At 46.7% G+C, this 20,806-nt stretch overlaps 2 long non-coding RNA genes across 4 annotated transcripts in view; one reads left to right on the forward strand and one right to left on the reverse strand.

The window, feature by feature from the left end:
- Positions 1–3,060: 3,060 nt before the first annotated feature.
- On the forward strand, positions 3,061–18,779 carry LOC142485381 (uncharacterized). 3 transcript variants are annotated; one of them, XR_012798429.1, is made up of 4 exons: positions 3,061–3,202; positions 15,138–15,255; positions 16,859–17,003; positions 17,724–18,779. It is a non-coding gene; the product is annotated as an uncharacterized LOC142485381 (long non-coding RNA). The 3 variants fall into 3 exon arrangements; XR_012798428.1 differs by having other exon boundaries at positions 16,859–18,779; XR_012798430.1 differs by having other exon boundaries at positions 15,146–15,255; positions 16,859–18,779.
- The window catches only part of LOC142485382 (uncharacterized), a 33,521-nt gene continuing 24,207 nt past the window's right edge, over positions 11,493–20,806 (reverse strand). Inside the window, exon 3 of the long non-coding RNA XR_012798431.1 lies at positions 11,493–11,814. This is a non-coding gene — a long non-coding RNA (uncharacterized LOC142485382). The remainder of the gene's footprint in view (positions 11,815–20,806) is intronic.

Raw genomic sequence — 20,806 nt, forward strand, 5'->3', positions numbered from 1 at the left:
AGAGAATGAGATGAGATGATGGTCAGAGAGAGGAAAAGGGGAAATGGAGAAATCAGATAGAGAGAGATGTTTTTAGTGAAAACCAGGTCTAAGTAGTGGCCATCCTTGTGGGTGCTGGCTGCAGTCCACTGTTGAAGGCCAAAAGAAGAGGTAAGAGAAAGAAAGCGGGAAGCCCAAGAGACAGAGGGGTCATCAATGTGGCAATTGAAGTCCCCAAGGAGAAGAACAGGGGAGTCTGAGGAGAGAAAGAAAGAGAGCCAGGATTCAAAGTGAGAGAGAAAGGCAGAAAGGGGATGAGTAGAGGTAGGTGGGCGATAGATGACCGCCACATGAACAGGGAGAGGAGAGAAGATCTGGACAGTGTGAGCCTCAAAGGAGGGAAAAGCAAGAGAGGGGGGAATAGGAAGGGTTCGGTAACGGCAGACAGAGGAGAGCAGGAGCCCCACGCCTCCACCCCTGCCATCAGGGCGCGGTGTGTGTGTGTGTATCAGTGTGTCTGTATCTGTGTGTGTGTGTGTATCAGTGTGGCTTTTTTGCCGATAAGCTGGTGATAAGTGGCTTATCGCTGCTTACTGCATGAGGGCCTTAGGGAGGATTTGTTCCTTTAAAGTACACCTAGTTTGGCATAGGATTTGGATGTCAGGGTATCAATGTGCAACCCAATTGTTAAATGGGAGTTGAATGATCAGATATTTCAAACAAGTAACAGGGGCTAGGATGGTTTTAGAGCTGGTTTTTATCTGAAGCTCTGTCATTGGTAGCTTTAGCAATTAAGCTCTGGTCCCAAATACCATTGTTACAGTCTTGTCAGTGTTTAAAATCAGTTTGTTTTGGGAAATCCAGTTTCAAGTCTCAAAAATCAGATTGAAGTACGTGTTCAAGGTCAGAGAGGCGAGGGCTGCGTGCATATAGGATAAGATCTAAGGCCTCTCACAATAACCCGTTAGGAATATTAATTCCTCATCTATCCGACATAAGTATAAAATTTAGTCTACCAAGACCCCTAATACAGAGTTACCCACCTTATACGGGAGCAGTTGCCAGACGAGTATAGTAAATGTATCTTATTTTTGAAAAATAGCACTTCTGGCGACATTGTTCATTTTCTCTACAAATGATAAATGAAAAAGTTGGATAAAACGTTATATGTGTGTGTGCGCGCGCAATATATATATATAGAGGTATCAGTACCGTGTTAGCCGAGCTTCAATAATCAAAAAATAAATAGATGATACCGTTCTGTGGCTAACGAAATGCTTTTATTTGTGCGAGCTTTCGAGATACACTGATCTCTTCTTCCGGCGATGTTACAATGAATGAAGCAAGCAAAAGGTATACTTAAAAACAGTGTCTCATGGAATGTTATCTGTGCTGGTCCTTCCCCCGGTGGGGATGTGTTTTATGCCTAGAGACAGCTGTGTGTGCATAGATATAGCACAGTATGTTAAATTACGCTGCGGGGTCATGTGACGTCACCCTCGTCAAATGCCGCTGCAGGTCACATGACGCCGCATCAAGGTAAGGTGGGGGGGCGCGAGCACCGGCAGGGGGGCGATCTGCAAAAGTTTGTGCTCCCCTGGTATAACCAATAAATAATATAGCTGATATAGCAATTTGGTTGTGGCTAGAGAGAGATTATAATGGCAGTGAGAATTAGTGGTCAGAATTAATAACAGTGCAATTACTAAAAAGTAGCTGTAATAAAATAATAATAAACACTATGCCTAAACACAATAAAAGTCCAGAAACCTAGCTCTAATAGCTATGTTATAACTCAATCATAAAAGGATCCAATTCGGGCGTCCTCTGGAGCCCTGGCAGCTCTCTTCAGGGAAACAACCACCTCCTCGATAGATATCTAAACAAAAAGAAGAGAAAGCGCCCGCTCCAAGTGTAAATTCGGTTTAACAATTTCATTTCCTGGACAAGATAAAAATAGCAAACTCACAAACATCCGTTTGGTAAAAGCATTGTATGAGACAGGCTCGGGCTCCGTGGTAATCCGGTGGTCACTCCGCAGCTCCAGACTTTGGACGATGACCTGGAAACTCGATAGGCTGCGCCCCTCGCAGTGTGGTCTTCCAGCAATCTGTGGTATGTTGTGGTTCCACTGTAAATCCGGTGTCTCGTCTTGGTCGCGTACCAACTTCCCTTCCGGCGTCAGGACGTATAGTGTGGCAATAGCAACGAGAAGAAAGTACTGAGGTGGGGTTGGATCCTCCTCGGTTATTTCTTGTTTTATTAATAAATAATTTACTATATTTTAATCTCTGGTGCGCATTGTGTGCATTTTTCTTCTTGTCTGCACAGTGCTTCAGATGCTGCATCTGAAAAAATGCCGGTGGATCGGGATGTGAGGTAGGGAAGTGACGTCCGCGCCGGAACGTTATTGCCACGCCTCCAAATATTTATTGCCACGCCCCCAATCGCACCCGCTGCATACCCTGCAAAGCCATAAAAAAGCTCAGGCTTCAGCAAGTGTATTGCAGCGTGTGTGCCTTCCCTCCGTCTGAAATACTATAGACGCAGCCTTATCGACGCTTACTAAATAGGCCCGTGTCTCTCTCTCTCTCTCTCTCTCTCTCTGTGTCTCTGTCTCTCTCTGTGTGTCTCTGTCTCTCTCTGTGTGTCTCTGTCTCTCTCTGTGTGTCTCTCTGTTTCTCTGTCTCTCTCTCTGTGTCTCTGTCTCTCTCTGTGTGTCTCTGTTTCTCTCTGTGTGTCTCTGTCAAAAGAACATTTCAGTATTGCCAAAGCGGGAGTAAAAGGGGGTGTGGGACAATGATTACACGAATACTAGGGGGTACGGTATAATGGTTATACAGTACATTACTTTTGTCTCTCTCTCTCTCTGTGTCTGTCTCTCTCTCTCTGTGTCTCTCTCTCTCCCTATGTCCCTCTCTCTGTCTCTCTCTCATTCTCTGTCTCTCTCTCTCTGTGTCTCTCTCTCATTCTCTGTCTCTCTCTCATTCTCTGTCTCTCTCTCATTCTCTGTCTCTCTCTCATTCTCTGTCTCTCTCTCATTCTCTGTCTCTCTCTCTCATCCCTGTATGATAGGTATGTTCCAACTCTATTTTTTGCTCTTCTTTTCCGTTTGAGAGGAGGGAGTCCCTCACCTCTTCAGCCACACACCAGGAACGCTGGATTGCTTTCAGACGCTCGGAGAGGCGGATACAGTCGTGGATTGCAGGCACTGATTTATCTGGTAAGTACCGCAAACATGCTTGAACAAGGGCCGTAGACATTTTATTTGACGTTTTAGATTATCATTGTCTGTGGTTGTTAGTTATTGGTATTAGAGTTTTTTGATGTTGTTACGAATCAAATACATTTTGAAGTAGTAATCCCCTCCGAACTGGGCATTCCTGGCCAATAATGCCCTGGCTGTAAGAGTTGAAGGGCCCAAGCAAAGCCCCCACCTCTATACACACTAACACTGCAGGGGCATCAGAGTGTCTTGTTGTCATGGCAACGGGGGGTGTCACGTGATGTAATTTGTTTAATAAATTATTTTTTAAGGTGTCCCGGTTTTTCATTTTCGAAATCTGGTCACCCTATTGATCAAGCAGAAAAAGTGAAGAAACAATTGTAGTTTTGCTAATGGACGTCATTTTGGCATATCATTAGCTTTGAGGATACCCATTAATATGAAGAAAAATAACATCGATTCCCAATGTAGCCCCCCTTCCCTGGGCCAATCGCAGATCGGGCCCCCCTCCTCTGTACTAGGATCTGGCTACGTGTCTGAGTGTGGTGCATACCTGCTGGCAACAGGGGGGCCTGAGTCTCCCGCGATGGTATGGGGGATGACAGGATCAGGTTTCTGGGGTGAATGCCTCCGTCTCATCAGAGCAGGATGAAATTTCGCTTCAGAAGGACTTGGAGAGACTGGAAACGTGGGCAGGTAAATGGCAAATGAGGTTTAATACAGATAAATGTAAGGTTATGCATTTGGGATGCAAGAATAAAAAGGCAACTTACAAATTAAATGGAGATATATTGGGGGAATCCTTGATGGAGAAGGATTTAGGGGTGCTTGTAGACAGCAGGCTTAGCAATAGTGCCCAATGTCATGCAGTAGCTGCAAAGGCAAACAAGATCTTATCTTGCATCAAACGGGCAATGGATGGAAGGGAAGTAGACATAATTATGCCCCTTTACAAAGCATTAGTAAGACCACACCTTGAATATGGACTACAATTTTGGGCACCAATCCTAAGAAAAGACATTATGGAACTAGAGAGAGTGCAGAGAAGAGCCACCAAATTAATAAAGGGGATGGACATTCTAACTTATGAGGAGAGGCTAGCTATATTGGATTTATTTACATTAGAAAAGAGGCGTCTAAGAGGGGATATGATAACTATATACAAATATATTCAGGGACAATACAAGGAGCTTTCAAAAGAACTATTCATCCCACGGGCAGTACAAAGGACTCGGGGCCATCCCTTAAGGTTGGAGGAAAGGAAATTTCACCAGCAACAAAGGATAGGGTTCTTTACAGTAAGGGCAGTTAAAATGTGGAACTCATTACCCATGGAGACTGTGATGGCAGATACAATAGATTTGTTCAAAAAAAGGTTGGACATCTTTTTAGATGGGACAGGTATACAGGGATATACCAAATAAGTATATATGGGAAGGATGTTGATCCAGGGATTAATCCAATTGCCAATTCTTGGAGTCAGGAAGGAATTAATTTTTCCCCTTAATGGGGTTTTTTGTTTGCCTTCCTCTGGATCAATAAGTAAGTATAGATATAGAATAAAGTATCTGTTGTCTGAATTTAGCATAGGTTGAACTTGATGGACGTACGTCTTTTTTCAACCTCATCTATTATGTAACTATGTAACTACAGCTAAACCCCGTTATAACGCGCCTCGCTATACCGCGATTCGGTTATAACGCGGTTTTCCCGTGGCTCCCGTTTTTAAAAAAAATGCACACACTCACTGCACACACACTGCTCATTGCTCACACTGCACACACTGCACACACACTGCACACACACTGCTCACACTGACACTGCACACACACTGCTCACACTGTCACACACTGCACACTGCACACTGCACACTGCACACACTACTCACACTGACACACACTGCACAGACACTGCTCATTGCTCACACTGCACACACTGACACACTGCTCATTGCTCACACTGACACACACTGCACACTGCTCACACACACACACAGCAAGGTAACCCAACCTCTGTGGTGCCTCTTCAACATTAACCCCCTCACAGCCAGGGGTAAGGGTGTCCGAGCGTCTGGTGTGTCCCCCTCCCCTCTAGGCTGGTGTTACGGCCCGGGGCGGGGGGTGGGACGTCATTATGCTGTGGGGGGGTGGCGGGGCCCTGCGCTGCGGCTGAGTGGCAGGACGACCCTGCGCTACGGCGGGCCCTGTACTGCTGCGCGAGGGCCCTGTGCTGCGGCGGGGGGGGGGGTTAGCGGTCTTCCGGAGACTGTGCTTACCTGTCTCCAAAGCAGCACATCCCGACAGCGATCACTTTAGGCACCCCTCACGTTCGCCGTGCGCATGCGCATGCGCCGTGCGGCTCGTGAGGTGTGGATGTTCCCTACCAGTTCCCTCTGCTCCTCCTGAAGCGGGGACCGGAGGGGCATCCCCCCTCCCATCCCGCGGCCTGTCACGCGGTGACAGGGGGAAGCGGGGACCGGAGGGACATCCCCGCTCCCATCTCCTGTCCCGCGGTGACAGGGGGAAGCGGGGACCAGAGGGTCATCCCCGCTCCCATCTCCTGTCCCGCGGGATGAATATGCGCTGATGCGGCGGCCATTTTTTTTTTTTTTAAATTAGCGCGACCCCGTTACTAACGCGGTGGTCTCGGGGTGGACCCCGAGGACCGCGTTATAACGGGGTTTAGCTGTATGTATGTAATGGTGCAGCGCCTCCATCTCTGAGCCCCAGGAATACGGGTGGAATCCTTCCAGAGAGTCCCCCCCCCCCCTCGGGGATGAGAGATTCCAGTCTCACACTGTATATCTTTAAAAGCAGCCGCAGCTCTTTATTCACAGCAGCAGAATAGCAGCAACAAGACTATCAATCAGGTACAGGGTGTCTTCCTCCACACAGGACTGCTCTCCCTTAGGATGGTCTCTGTGTCCCTGCCACCACCCCAGGTCAAGGGCACCCAGGGTGGGGCTAGCTCTTCCCTCGCCCCCTAAACAGGGTGAGAGGAATTGGTCCACCTCCCTAACTAAGGTTGCATCAGCTCTACTCAGAGGCTGATGGCTCCCCTTCTCCAACGGCCAATTGATATAGGCTCTCTCTGTCACCCTGGGACAGCCAGGTGACAGACTCAGCAGACTCTAACTCTGGACTGAACTCTTAACTCTGACACACACTTCTACTAAATAGGAAGTGCACTGCTCTTTATGATATTGGCAGGCACTGCCCCTGTGTCTCTGCCTACCACACAGGGTCAGGTACCAATTTCAGGAATGTACCGTTATTAGCGTAAACACAACAGAGTTCCATGGATCTAGCATTAAGACTGTAAGCTCTCCAGGCCAGGGATTTCCTTTCCTATTGTCTGATTTTGTTTGTTGCACTTATTGTACTACAATTCTCTGTACTGTATTGCCTCTCTTATAAAGCGCTATATAAATAAATATTTACATACATAATATATCTTAATGCATCTTAAGACACCTTAGAGTTCCCTCTATAAGACACTTTATGGTCCACTCAAGTGAATAGTCTGTAAGTAGGGTGACCATTCGTCCCGGTTTTGCCGGGACAGTCCCGTTTTTTTCTGCCCTGTCCCGATTTTAGCTCCGTCCCGGTTATGTCCCGATTTTTGTCCCTGGTCCCGGTATTGCGGGGCAGCGGCGGTGAGGAGAATGCGGCGGCCGGTAAGTATTTTCTATGTGTGTGTGTGAATGCTGCCGGGGAGACTGAATGAAGGAGAATGCCGGGGGCGGGACTTAGAATGCCGGCCGGCCCGCAGGGGATTGGTTGCAGGCAGGTCAGAGGAAGCCGGGGGCGGGACTTCCGCTTTGTGCAGAGCACAAGTGTCTTCCCGCTCCCGGCTCCTCTGTTCGCGGTCAGTGTCCCCTTTCTGTCCCGGGTCCCAGCCAGGGGGGGTAATAGGAGGTGGTAGCGGGGGTGCGCCTACCTTTGTACCACCTTGTACCTTTGCCCCCCCGGCGCTCCCACCATTGCCCCATCGGCGCTCCCATCATTGCCCCATCGGCGCTCCCACCTTTGCCCCCCGGCGCTCCCACCTGTGCCCCCCGGCGCTCCCACCTTTGCCCCATCGGCACTCCCAACTTTGCCCCCCGGCGCTCCCACCTTTGTCCCCCCCCGGCGCTCACAGCCTTGCCCCCCGGCGCTCCCACCTTTGCACCCCCGGCGCTCACAGCTTTGTCCCCCTGGCGCTCGCAGCTTTGCGCCCCGGCGCTCCCACATTTGCCCCCCTGGCGCTCACAGCTTTGTGCCCCGTCGCTCACAGCTTTGCTCCCCGGCGCTCACTTCCCCCCCGTCCCCTTGGTGTGAGAGATGGGCTCGGGGGCGGGCAGTGGTTGCTGCGCGGTCGCAGGCGGTGCAGGGGGAGGCGGGGTGTATCTCTGTGTGTATCATTGTGTGTGTGTGTGTGTGTATCAGTGTGTGTGTATCAGTGTGTGTGTGTGTATCAGTGTGTGTGTGTGTATCAGTGTGTGTGTGTGTGTGTGTGTGTGTGTGTGTATCAGTGTGTGTGTGTGTGTGTTTCAGTGTGTGTGTGTGTGTGTATCAGTGTGTGTGTGTGTTTCAGTGTGTGTGTGTTTCAGTGTGTGTGTGTGTGTGTGTGAATCAGTGGGTGGGTGTGTGTGGGTGTGGGTGTATTAGTGTGTGTGTGTGTGTGTATCAGTGGGTGTGTGGGTGTGTATCAGTGTGTGTGTGTGTGTGTGTGTGTGTGTATCTGTGTGTGTGTGTGTGTGTGTGTGTGTATGTGTATCTGTGTGTGTGTGTATGTGTATGTGTATCAGTGTGTGTGTGTGTGTGTGTGTGTGTGTGTATGTGTGTGTGTGTGTGTGTGTGTGTATCTCTGTGTGTTTGTGTGTGTGTGTGTGTATCTGTGTGTGTGTGTATCTGTGTGTATCTGTGTGTATCTGTGTGTATCTGTGTGTGTGTGTGTGTGTGTGTGTGTGTGTGTCAGTGTGTGTGTATCAGTGTGTGTATCAGTGTGTGTGTATGTGTGTATCAGTGTGTGTGTGTGTGTGTGTGTGTGTTTCAGTGTGTGTGTGTGTTTCAGTGTGTGTGTGTGTGTGTGTGTGTGTGTGTGTGTGTGTGTGTGTGTGTGTGTGTGTGTGTGTGTGTGTGTGTGTGTGTGTGTGTGTGTGTGTGTGTGAATCAGTGTGTGTGTGTGTGTGTGAATCAGTGTGTGTGTGTGTGTGTGTATTAGTGGGTGGGTGTGTGTGTGTGTATCAGTGTGTCTGTATCTGTGTGTATGTGTGTGTGTATCAGTGTGGCTTTTTTGGCGATATGCTGGTGATAAGTGGCTTATCGCTGCTTACTGCATGAGGGCCTTAGGGAGGATTTGTTCCTTTAAAGTACACCTAGTTTGGCATAGGATTTGGATGTCAGGGTATCAATGTGCAACCCAAATGTTAAATGGGAGTTGAATGCCCAGATATTTCAAACAAGTAACAGGGGCTAGGATGGTTTTAGAGCTGGTTTTTATCTGAAGCTCTGTCATTGGTAGCTTTAGCAATTTAGCTCTGGTCCCAAATACCATCGTTACAGTCTTGTCAGTGTTTAAAATCAGTTTGTTTTGGGAAATCCAGTTTCAAGTCTCAAAAATCAGATTGAAGTACGTGTTCAAGGTCAGAGAGGCGAGGGCTGCGTGCATATAGGATAAGATCTAAGGCCTCTCACAATAACCCGTTAGGAATATTAATTCCTCATCTATCCGACATAAGTATAAAATATAGTCTACCAAGACCCCTAATACAGAGTTACCCACCTTATACGGGAGCAGCTGCCAGACGAGTATAGTAAATGTATCTTATTTCTTTTGCCACTGGAGGGCAGCGTGGAGTTACACGGAGTGGCGCCCGTAAGGACGACGTGCCAGTTAGGCGGAAGGAGAAGCGCACACACTTTTATGTGAAACGGATATATTTGGGGAGGGATTTAGGAGTCTGAGTGAGAAAATTTATATTTTGTCACAATGGAAAAATGGAAAAATTAACCATTTAAATATGCACAGATTTTATCCCACTTTTGGAAATTAGGGATGTTGCCTAAAAGTTTGAGAATGCATAAAGTGCCACCCATGGGCTTTAATGAAGCAGCATTTGTGGGCTAAGGGGAACAGCATTCTGTATAAAGGTATTTTGGACTCAATATAAATAATTGAAGCCAAAAACTAATATTAAGTAAATTGAGAATGGAAAAAACTTCAACACAAACGTACAGAATGTGATATTCTGAGAGATCTTACAGATGTTATCAAATCCCACAATGAATATATAGAAAATGTCTGTATAGAACGAGTCAAACAAGAATACGCCAATAAAACGTTTAAAGCTGCAGTTCAGTCTTTTTTTTTCATTTTATTTATTTTTTTACTTTAATAGTTTCATGTGGGCAATCTCTAATTACCTAAAGAACTGTATAGCTGCAGGTCAATTCGTTCTCCATGTATTGATAGGCGAAATTTGGTGACATAATTAGTGAAGGGATCTGTTTCTCTTCTGCTTCTGTCACTCAGTGGAAGCTCATGAATATTCATGAGCACTCCTGCACTGATATGTGCTAGAGGGAGGGCAGGGCTGACAAAGGGGTGTGCCAGGGCTTGTGACAGGACATGAAGGGGCAGTGCCTTAGCAAATGGCTGTTAAACTAGAATACAAGAAAATTGGTCTTTCAAAGTTGTTTTTTTTTAAAACAGAAAATGCTAAAAGTATTTTTTCTTAATACAGAACTGATTTATTAAAAAAAACCACACATGCAGGATATTGCCTGAACTGCAGCTTTAATTGGGAGATACAGGGGCCACAATTCAGGTCATTTAGCTGAAAGAAGGGAAGCCAGTCAGCCGGTAGAGCAGGTCAGTCGGTCAGCCAGTAGAGCAGGTCAGCCGGTCAGCCGGTCAGCCAGTAGAGCAGGTCAGCTGGTAAGCCAGTAGAGCAGGTCAGCCGGTAGAGCAGGTCAGCCGGTCAGCCAGTAGAGCAGGTCAGCCAGTAGAGCAGGTCAGCCGGTAGAGCAGGTCAGCCGGTCAGCCAGTAGAGCAGGTCAGCCGGTCATCTCTGAGATCAGCATTACTTATATCTCCTAACCTTTGCCCCCTGCATGTAATGCTGCAGAACAGCCTACACTGCATATACTGTACATGAGATACTTAACCCTTTCTTTTCGCTCGACTCTAATCTGAATGATTTGCAAATTGGTTTGTAATTAAAGAGATATTTGTAGCAGAATCCCATGTATGTTCTTTTTACCTTTTTAGAAACCGTTTTGTGTAATAAAAGATATGACAGATCTTGCACTTGTGTTTTGGCAGAAGTGTATATGTGACCCTATAAATCTCCCTCACACCCGGGCTTGGCAGCGTGACACTAGTGCAGCGTCCTGGGTAAGAATCACTGAGCTGTTAGCAATAGATACAACGGATAGAAAAGACACTACACATAGGTTTGATTAAAGAGAGTATTTTATTTAAATAATTAATCTCTTTGCTGGGAGGGGCCTGCAGCACATTGCAGAGCGATATAGTAACACGCAGAGCAATGCACTGCAGGCCCCTCCGGCAGCGAAGGGGTGAAGACCAATGCAGGGTGTATAAAGATTTCACTGATAATTCATGCACAAAGGGCAGTTTGTTGCTGTGATCCAGAGGAAGGCGAAACATAACCCCTGCTGTGCAATGGGGAAAAAAATTCCTTCCTGACCCCATTAAATGGCGATCATAGGGTCCCTGGATCACTGCGCAGTGAGATCAGATGGAGCAGCACAGATCAGCGTTGTTATACACAGGGGCACACTCGGTATATAGAGATGCGGGTGATGGGGCCCTTGTGCCCCTGTGTATAACTCACCTGCTCCCCCATCCCCCTGCATATCTATCCCATTCACCCCTTTTCCTCCCGCATACCTCGCAGGGCCGGCCGGCCATTAGGCGGTCACCTAGCGCGCAGAGCTCCTTATTATCTTATTATTTTTAATTTATTTATCTTTTTGTTTTGAAAATTATTTTTATTTTTTTATCCAGTATTTTGGCGCCCTTTTATTTTTATTTTGCGTTGCGCTGGGGTGCGGTCGCACCCCCTGCCGCCTCGATAGCTACGCCACTGTTTATTTTATTATTTTATTTATCTTATTATTTTTTATACAACTGGGGCACAAATTTTAAGTTTTGCCTCGGGCGCATGAAACCCGTGCTCCGGCCCTGCTCCTTGTTCTCTCTCACCCTCTCACGCCCAATATCCCTATCTCCCTCTAGTACCTGCCCCTCCCGCAGCCTTCCTGATCTTATCTGCCTCTCCTGCGGTCAAACCAACTTCTCAGGGCCCCTAGAATACCCCTGTATCTACGCCCTGGCTCCTCTGCTACCTGCTCCTGGCTTCTTCTCCACCTAAAAAAGGTGAAGCAGCAGATCCGTCCACACCTCTTGTATTCTCCTTCGCCATGGCCCACCTCGTCGCCAGACTTAACATCCGCTTCGTCGTCTGCCTCATCGGCCGCCTTGTAGCCCACCTCTTCGCACCACTTGACGCCCGCTTTGTCGTATGCCTCATCGTCCGCCTCGTAGCCCGCCTCGTCGTCTGGTGGCACGAAGGGCTCCACCTTCGTGCGTGTCCTGATCTGCAGGAGACATGAAGTGTTTGTAACCAGGGACAGTGATACTCTGTATCGCAAGAGCTCCTGTGCCACCTATACCCCCTCCCCAATACCACGTTATACCGCCCTCCACAGGGCAAATACCCGTTATACCCACCTCCCCAGGCCCAGTACCCAGTTATACACCCCTCCCCAGGCCCAATACCCTGTTATACACCCCTCCCCAGGCCCAAAACCCTGTTATACACACCTCCCAAGGCCCAGTACCCTGTTATACACCCCTCTCCAGGCCCAGTACCCTGTTATACACCCCTCCCCAGGCCCAGTACCCTGTTATACGCCCCTCCCCAGGCCCAGTACCCTGTTATACGCCCCTTCCCAGGCCCAGTACCCGTTATACCCACCTCACCAGGCCCAGTACCCGTTATACCCACCTCACCAGGCCCAGTACCCATTATATACCCCTCCCCAGAACTCCGTTATACGTCCCTCCCCAGGATCCTTTACACACACACTCCCCAGATGCAGGACCCCCTACGGTGGAGGTGTAATGTCACATAGGTAGTGGAAGGTTTCCCAGAGAAGGTGTCCATGTGTCACAGCTGTTTCATCACCTTGGGTGAGAAGTCTCCCTACTCTCTGCCTTTCCTTTCCCTCTCCTGTCAGTCTGTCTCTCCCCCTTTAATCTTATTTCTCTTTTATTTATCTCTGTCCCTCCTTATTTTTGTTTCTATGTATTTCTCTCCCCCCCCCCATGTAAGGCCTGAGACATAGAGGGTTCAGCCACGCTGAGCCGCGCTCCTGCTCTGCCTCGCCTGCTGAAAATTTCTGTCCTTGCAGGCGAGGCAGTGAGCGCGCTCTGGGTGCGGGTGGAGACGGAGCAGAGGCAGAGCGGAGGCGTGTCAGGAGGCGGAGCGGGAAGCGGGGCTAGTCCCCGCTCCCATTGGATGGGAGCGGTCACGTGACCGCTTCTTCGCTTCCCCGAGCGGCAAATTTGAAACTTGCCTGTCTCGGCAAAGTTTCTGAGCCTCTGCACGCATGAGCACGCATGCGGAGGGGGAAACTATAGCCGCGCTGATGACAGATGCAGGGGGTTTGTGCATCTGCTCAGCGTGGCTCAGCCCACCTCAGCGAGCTTGAACTTACTAATAGGCCCAGGCCTAATAGGGGCACAAACCTCAGATCTAAGTGTGTGGGGTTCTCTGTGTCTGGAGAGACCCCTAAATGTTCTCTCTTTGTTTGGGGAGACCCCTAAATATTCCCCAGTGTAGCTCGTTTCAAAATAACCCAGAAAAGTAGCCTTGAGCCCTCGGTGACCGGGCGCTATGACCAGAGGGACTAGGCTCTCCCTTACCTGTGAGTGTGGACTACGTCCCCCCTGGCCTTCCCCCCCCTCTGGCAGTGATGTGACACAGCCGGGGGAAGGGCCAGGGAGGTTAGAATTAGACAGAGGCGCGGGGTCAGTCTACGCCCTGCCATGGGAGTCCCGCCCACCCTGCCCTTTATTGTGAATACTGGTAAATATGTTGGTTGTACGTGTTTAAAAGAAAAAAAAGAATAAATAAACAATGAAAATGAATAACAGAAATAAAATAAAAGGTGGCTGGGAGTGGTGAGAGGGCGCGGCTCATTTACACGTGCGTTCCTGGGCCCATTCTCGCCAGACAGGCGGGGCCCGGCTAGGGGGGAGTAACGGGCCATTGGATCGGGTACCTTTGGCCTTTACCCAATGAGCGAGCACTCTGGCAGGGGGTTGGCACTAATTAGGTTAATAGAAGTTTTACTAAAAAGCAGCGGCCGCCAGACCTCGTGTTTGTGGTTATTTGTGTATTGGTTATGGTGGGGTTTGGGAAGCCAAGGGAAGGGGGGGAAGGAGAGGGGGTCTCACAGTCTCCGAGGTCAAGTTTCTATTTATCAAAAATACATTGAGTTACCTCTGGTTTCCAGGCATGTCCTGGGGGAGTTATCACAGAGACACAGAAGCGTCGCTGAGTTTGGTGAGTAACTCCCTTAACCTCTCAGCAGTTGAATTCCCCCTTGGCGCTAACACGTTAAAAACAAGCGTTGCTATTTCTTTGCATGAAGTTGCAGGTAATTGGAAGAGTTACACAGTGACGGCTATTTCATCACTCGAAACGGTCTTTTCGGTATTGTTCTCGGTCTTATTTCCGACTTCACATCGGATATCCATATCCATTCTTCGCCTCTGATCTGTATGCAGGACAATGCTTTAAAGCTGCAGTTCAGTCAATATCCTGCATGTGTGTTTTTTTTTAATAAATCAGTTCTGTAGTAAGAAAAAATACTTTTAGCATTTTCTGTTTTTAAAAAAAAACAACTTTGAAAGACCAATTTTCTTGTATTCTATTTTAACAGCCATTTGCTAAGGCACTGCCCCTTCATGTCCTGTCACAAGCCCTGGCACACCCCTTTGTCAGCCCTGCCCTCCCTCTAGCACATGTCAATGCAGGAGTGCTCATGAATATTCATGAGCTTCCACTGAGAGACAGAAGCAGAAGAAAAACAGATCCCTTCACTAATTATGTCACCAAATTTCGCCTATCAATACATGGAGAACGAATTGACCTGCAGCTATACAGTTCTTTAGGTAATTAGAGATTGCACACATGAAACTATTGAAGTACAAAAATAAATAAAATAAAAAAAAGACTAAACTGCAGCTTTAATAGGGCCTCTTTGGACTTGAATATTTTGGTTATTGAGGAGGTGGGGGAACAACTTAGCCACACAAGGAAGGATATACTCAAAGTGGAAATCCTCATTGAACAGTCTAGCCCTGGTACGGACGTTGTACAATCATTGGATAGTCTTAAGACCAAGCTGGAAAAAAATTAAAAGTGATCTTATTCACTTTAAGAAGTTGAAATTCAAAAAAGTTGTTAATGACTATAAAGATGGAAGAGTATACCCGTGGCTGAAGCAAGACCCCAAACAACGCAAGAACCAAAGAGGGAGAGCACCCCAGGGAGTCCAAGGAATCCACACCAGTGACTCTGAAGCCCATTCCTCAACAGAACGTCAGAGAGGCCAAAGTCCGGCCCCTTTTTTAGGCCAATCCAAGGACAAGGAGAAAGGAAAAGGAAAATTAGACGCGGGGGCCAGGGGAAAGGGAAGATCACCCTATCCCCTACGTACAACGGAGCAGAAATGAGTATGGACACCGTGGTTGTTAATCTGTCTGATTACACTCTTAATCAATGTGAAATGTCTGTCTTAGCTAGGGGCCCCTCATATGTACCTACTACATTGTTTAATGATTTTGATTTGGAGGTTGACCTATTTAAATTCGAACGTGTATTAAACCTTAAATCCTTTTTTTCTAACAGGTCTACAGAATCGGTGCATTCCAATATCCAACCAGGGACAGGTAATCCTATGAACAACAAGGGACAGTTAATTTGGCCACTGACCAGCAAGGGACAGATAATTTGGCTTCTTATCAAGGTACCAAAATGTGCAAGCTCAAATCCACTTTTGTCCCGCCATTTAAAAATCAATCAGTCAGCACATATATACGATTGGTTAAGGGGGACATTGCAAGGTACAAAAAAAAAACCATAGGGCTACATACAATATGTCTGTTCAGGAAAAGGAAGCATTAAAAATGTTGACTAATAATAATGAGATTATTATTAAGCGTGCGGACAAGGGGGGTGCCCTAGTAGTGCAGAATTACTCAGATTATAAGGCTGAAACCATCAGACAACTGAGTGACAGTAACTGCTACATTAAATGGGATAGGGACCCTATCTTTAACTATGCGAGAGAAATTAAGGAAATTATCCAAATGGGGGTTAATAACCGGTGGATAACAGAGCCTGAATCTGAGTTTCTAACTATGTTGCATCCTAAATGCCCTATTTTCTATACCTTGCCCAAAATACACAAGAATTTAAACAATCCCCCGGGGCGGCCTATTATAGCTGCTATTAATTCATTAAATCAACCCCTTGCAAAATTTGTAGACACATTTCTACAACCTATAGCACAGACAGCCAACTCATACATCAAAGACACGTTTGATTTTTTTGACAAATTAAAAAACTCACCTGGTGATGGGACTAATCATATTCTGGTTAGTTTAGATGTGTCTAGCCTTTATACAATAATCCCCCATGTTGAAGGTCTTGAGATAATCAAGGCCGCCCTCATTCGCCATTATAGTGATACTGTTCCAATTGAATACATTATGCTCATTTTACATTTCATTCTCTATAAAAATTATTTTAGATTTGAGAGTGATTTCTTCCTGCAGATTAAGGGGACAGCAATGGGCAGTAATATGGCCCCTGCTTACGCCAACATATACATGACACATTTCGAAGAGCAGTACTGCACCGACACATTTTATTCGAGCAAATACCCAGTATGTACCTGGCAGATACCTGGAATGCGCCGCTCCTCACCTCTGACAAGCCCCGTTGTGTTTGCCTTCCCAGCCTGGGTTCATGCCTGGCTGACGGGCGGCTGATCTGTTAAATGATAATGATTAGGATTTAACAGGCTGCAATGCTTCGCGTGTCTACCAGATGGCATAAATTCATGAATTGTAATGCAGTATATATATATATACAGTATACTGTGCAGTATTGCAGCTAGCGGGAATAAAATGCTTCAATCCCTGCCTGCAAAATACCTCAATGCACTCGGGCAGAAAACAGTCACAAACCTCAATACACCCGGGTATACCCGAATTCGTGGGACTAGCCGAGCTCGAATAAAGTGTGTCGCCAGTGTACATCTACAAATCAGACTTTTTAGTGCATATTAAAAGCTATTACAGATATATTGATGATGTTTTTCATCTGGACAGGTACGGAGGATCAGCTGTTATCTTTTTTTGAGTATCTTAATGGTCTCCATTCACCGGTCCTCCTCACTAATACATGGAGTACACAGCAACTCTCTTTTTTAGATGTCCTCATTACACAGACTAATGGGGAGTTACATACTGATCTTTTTTAGAAAGGATACAGACAGAAATGCAATTTTAAGGGCAGATAGCCATCATCCTCCTTCTCTTATTGATGCATTACCTTTTTCACAGAAAGTCCAGGTCTGCAAAATCACGAGCAGGAAGGATCATATTTAACCAGCTATTGGAGAACTACTGTACGTGGTAGATTCCTGGCTAGGGGATATCTTCCTGCGTATATCCTCCTGCTGTGTTAGACCGGGCACTGGATAAAGAGGTAAGTGCTACCAAAAATAAGAAGGAGGACGGGCTTGTATTTACCACTATATACAGTCAAGCTGGTGGTTTTATTAAATCTACCATTCTTAAACACTGGCATATTCTGCAAAATGATGATATATTATGTGAAAGTTGCTGTGTACCACCAATGGTGGCATTCAAAAGAGGGAGAAATCTGGCGGATAGCCTGATACATGCAGATAATGAGGGTAACTACAGAACTCCTCATTTTCTGGAGGGTGGCAGACCGGGTAACTTTAGATGCATGAGCTGCTCGGTCTGTAACAGTCTGACTACCGGTAGTCAATTCAGTCACCCCCAAAGCGGGAGGATCATAAAAATCAAAAATAGAATCACATGTAGATCTGAATATGTAGTGTACGTAATAAAGTGTCCATGTGGTCTTCTTTATGTGGGTAAGACCATAAGAATGTTAAAAACAAGGTTCATTGAACATAAAAGTGTAATTCGAAAAGGTACAGATCCCTCTATTCTTGTGCAACACTGTGTGGAACACAATCATAATGTTGCCTCTTTACGCATCATGGGTATTGAGACAGTAGCACCTAGACAAGGCACTCCAGATAGGGAGACTTTCTTATTGAGACGTGAAGCATTCTGGATACATGCTTTAAATACCAGCAACGGTATGGGTCTTAATGAGCAACAGAATTTAAAATGCTTCCTTAATAGAAGGTAATTTTTTGTCATTCTACAGGCATATTTGATCTTGCACCATCCATGGACTCTGCACTTACCAATTGGGAAGATTATCCTTTTTGTGTGTTTTTTTTCCCTTCTTTTTTTCCCCTCCCTCCCTCCCCCTTCCCCTCCCTCCCTCCCCCTTCCCCTCCCTCCCTCCCCCTTCCCCATCCTCCCTTCCCTCCCTCCCCCTTCCCCATCCTCCCTTCCCCTTCCCCCCCCCCTGGTTGTTCTAAATACTGATGTACTGCATATTCTTATGTGGAATTTCACTGTAACTTTGCAGGATTATACTGATGTCATCAGCAGTACAGTATACAGTCACATGTTTTAATAGTATATTGCTGTATTAGTTTTGTGCACATATGCTTTATTAATATTTTGGTGTGTGGTTTATTTACACTTTCAGGGTGATTTATAGGAGTGTCTCACTCCTCCCTGCTCTGAAACTGATCCCATGGCGACGGATACATCTTTGTCCAGCCCTGTGAGTACAGTCTTGATTGGTGCACTCCCGCCCCCCCCTTACCCCCCCCCTGACTGCCGGGTCACGCTGACGTCATCATGGGGGAGTGTTCAGTCTGGGGAGAGGTGTGGCTGTGGCTGCAGTCCTCCAAGACAGCTCTATGCTGTATTGCCAGGGATTTAGACCTAGACGTCTGACGTCACTAGGGGGCGCCATATGGTAGCTCTGACGTCATCAGGTGGGCGTCAACATCCTGGTTATGTGGCAGAGCGGGGAGGGGTGAGTATCAGGGGGGTGGTATATATTGTGACTGTTTCTTGTGTTTGTAGCCTTCACCTTGACTGCCGAAACGTTGGACTTCATGGCATATTAAACCTCCTTTGAGTAAGACCGTGTGCCTGCTTCTTCTTCTTTGTCCGGCTACAGGAAGGGTCAGGAGACAGGGAGGACAGAGGCAGGAGAACCCCATCTGGCTCCGGCCTTGCCTGTCCCTACGAATACAAACATACAACCCCTCACTGAATAACATAGCCCTAATCCCATGTAATAATCCTGGGTGTAAACAAAATAATGGTTTTATGAATATTGTAATGGTTTATTAGGGACCTAGGAGGTGGCCAGTGGGGCTGTTATGTGTATTTTTGTTTATTGTGGGTAGCGGGGGTGGGTGAACGGGGTATTGGCCCCAAGGATGGGTGTTTAGGCCTACCGGGTGGGGGGGGGGGTAGCGGGAGGGGTTAACCCCTTCATTACCTTAGCGGTATTAACCGCTAAGTTAAAGAAGAGGTTAAGTCATCCCGCAACCCCCTGGCAAGGCCTAAACACCCACCCAGGGCCAAATACCACCTTCACCCACCCCCACTACCCGCAATAAGCCTGGCACGGGTATATAACCCCTTCACTGCCTTGGCGGTAATGAAGTTGCCTGTAAATGCATTTTTTATGCATCGGATTCATGCCGGGGGTCTCTTGTGCTGATATTAATGGATATCAGCTCTGGGACACATGCATTTTATTTTCATCGCAGCTTCACCCCACCTTCTTGCCAACTTTTGTGGCTGGACAATTTGGAGAAGAAACAGCAATTTTAAAGTGGCGATCAGCCGCAATAAGCTGATCAGGGCTTATAGAATTGAGCGTGTTTGAAAAACTGGCGATCAGTGCCGAAAAGTGGCTTATCACCGCGCGTCTGCCGATTTTATTTATTTATTTATTTTCCGGCAAAAAAAAAAACCGGTTATTTTTGCTCTAATCGCCAGCTTCTCTGGGCTTTCTGAATCGCTGTAGGCGATTACTGCATGAGGGCCTTAGGGAGGATGTGTTCCTGTAAAGTACACCTAGTTTGGCATAGGATTTGGATGTCAGGGTATCAATGTGCAACCCAAATGTTAAATGGGAGTTGAACTATATGCCCAGATATTTCAAACCAGTAACAGGGGCTAGGATGGTATTAGAGCTGGTTTTTATCTGAAGCTCTGTCATTGGCAGCTTTAGCAATTTAGCTCTGGTCCCAAATACCATTGTTACAGTCTTGTCAGTGTTTAAAATCAGTTTGTTTTAAGAAATCCAGTTTCAAGTCTCAAAAAATCAGATTGAAGTACGTGTTCAAGGTCAGAGAGGCGAGGGCTGCGTGCATATAGGATAAGATCTAAGGCCTCTCACAATAACCCGTTAGGAATATTAATTCCTCATCTATCCGACATAAGTATAAAATATAGTCTACCAAGACCCCCAATACAGAGTTACCCACCTTATACGGGAGCAGCTGCCAGACGAGTATAGTAAATGTATCTTATTTCTTTTGCCACTGGAGGGCAGCGTTGAGTTGCAAGGAGTGTCGCCCGTAAGGACGACGTGCCAGTTAGACGGAAGGAGAAGCGCACACACTTTTATGTGAAACGGATATATTTGGGGAGGGATCTAGTAGTCTGAGTAAGAAAATTAACCATTTAAATATGCACAGATTTAATCCCACTTTTGGAAATTAGGGATGTTGCCTAAAAGTTTGAGAATGCATAAAGTGCCACCCATGGGCTTTAATGAAGCAGCATTTGCGGACTAAAGGGAACAGCATTCTGTATAAAGGTATTTTGGACTCGATATAAATAATTGATGCCAAAAACTAATATTAAGTAAATTGAGAATGGAAAAATCTTCAGCACAAACGTACAGAATGTGATATTCTGAGAGATCTTACAGATGTTATCAAATCCCACAATGAATATATAGAAAATGTCTGTATAGAACGAGTCAAACAAGAATATGCCAATAAAACGTTTAATTGGGAGATACAGGGGCCACAATTCAGGTCCTTTAGCTGAAAGAAGAGAAGCCGGTCAGCCAGTAGAGCAGGTCAGCCGGTCAGCCAGTAGAGCAGGTCAGCCGGTAGAGCAGGTCAGCCGGTAGAGCAGGTCAGCCGGTCAGCCGGTAGAGCAGGTCAGCCGGTCAGCTCTGAGATCAGCATTACTTATATCCCCTAAACGTTGTCCCCTGCATGTAATGCTGCAGAACAGCCTACACTGCATATACTGTACATGAGATACTTAACCCTTTCTTTTCGCTTGACTCTAATCTGAATGATTTGCTAATTGGTTTGTAATTAGAGAGATATTTGTAGCAGAATCCCATGTATG

The sequence above is a fragment of the Ascaphus truei genome, unplaced genomic scaffold (assembly GCF_040206685.1).
Source record: "Ascaphus truei isolate aAscTru1 unplaced genomic scaffold, aAscTru1.hap1 HAP1_SCAFFOLD_577, whole genome shotgun sequence".
Lineage (NCBI taxonomy): Eukaryota > Metazoa > Chordata > Amphibia > Anura > Ascaphidae > Ascaphus > Ascaphus truei.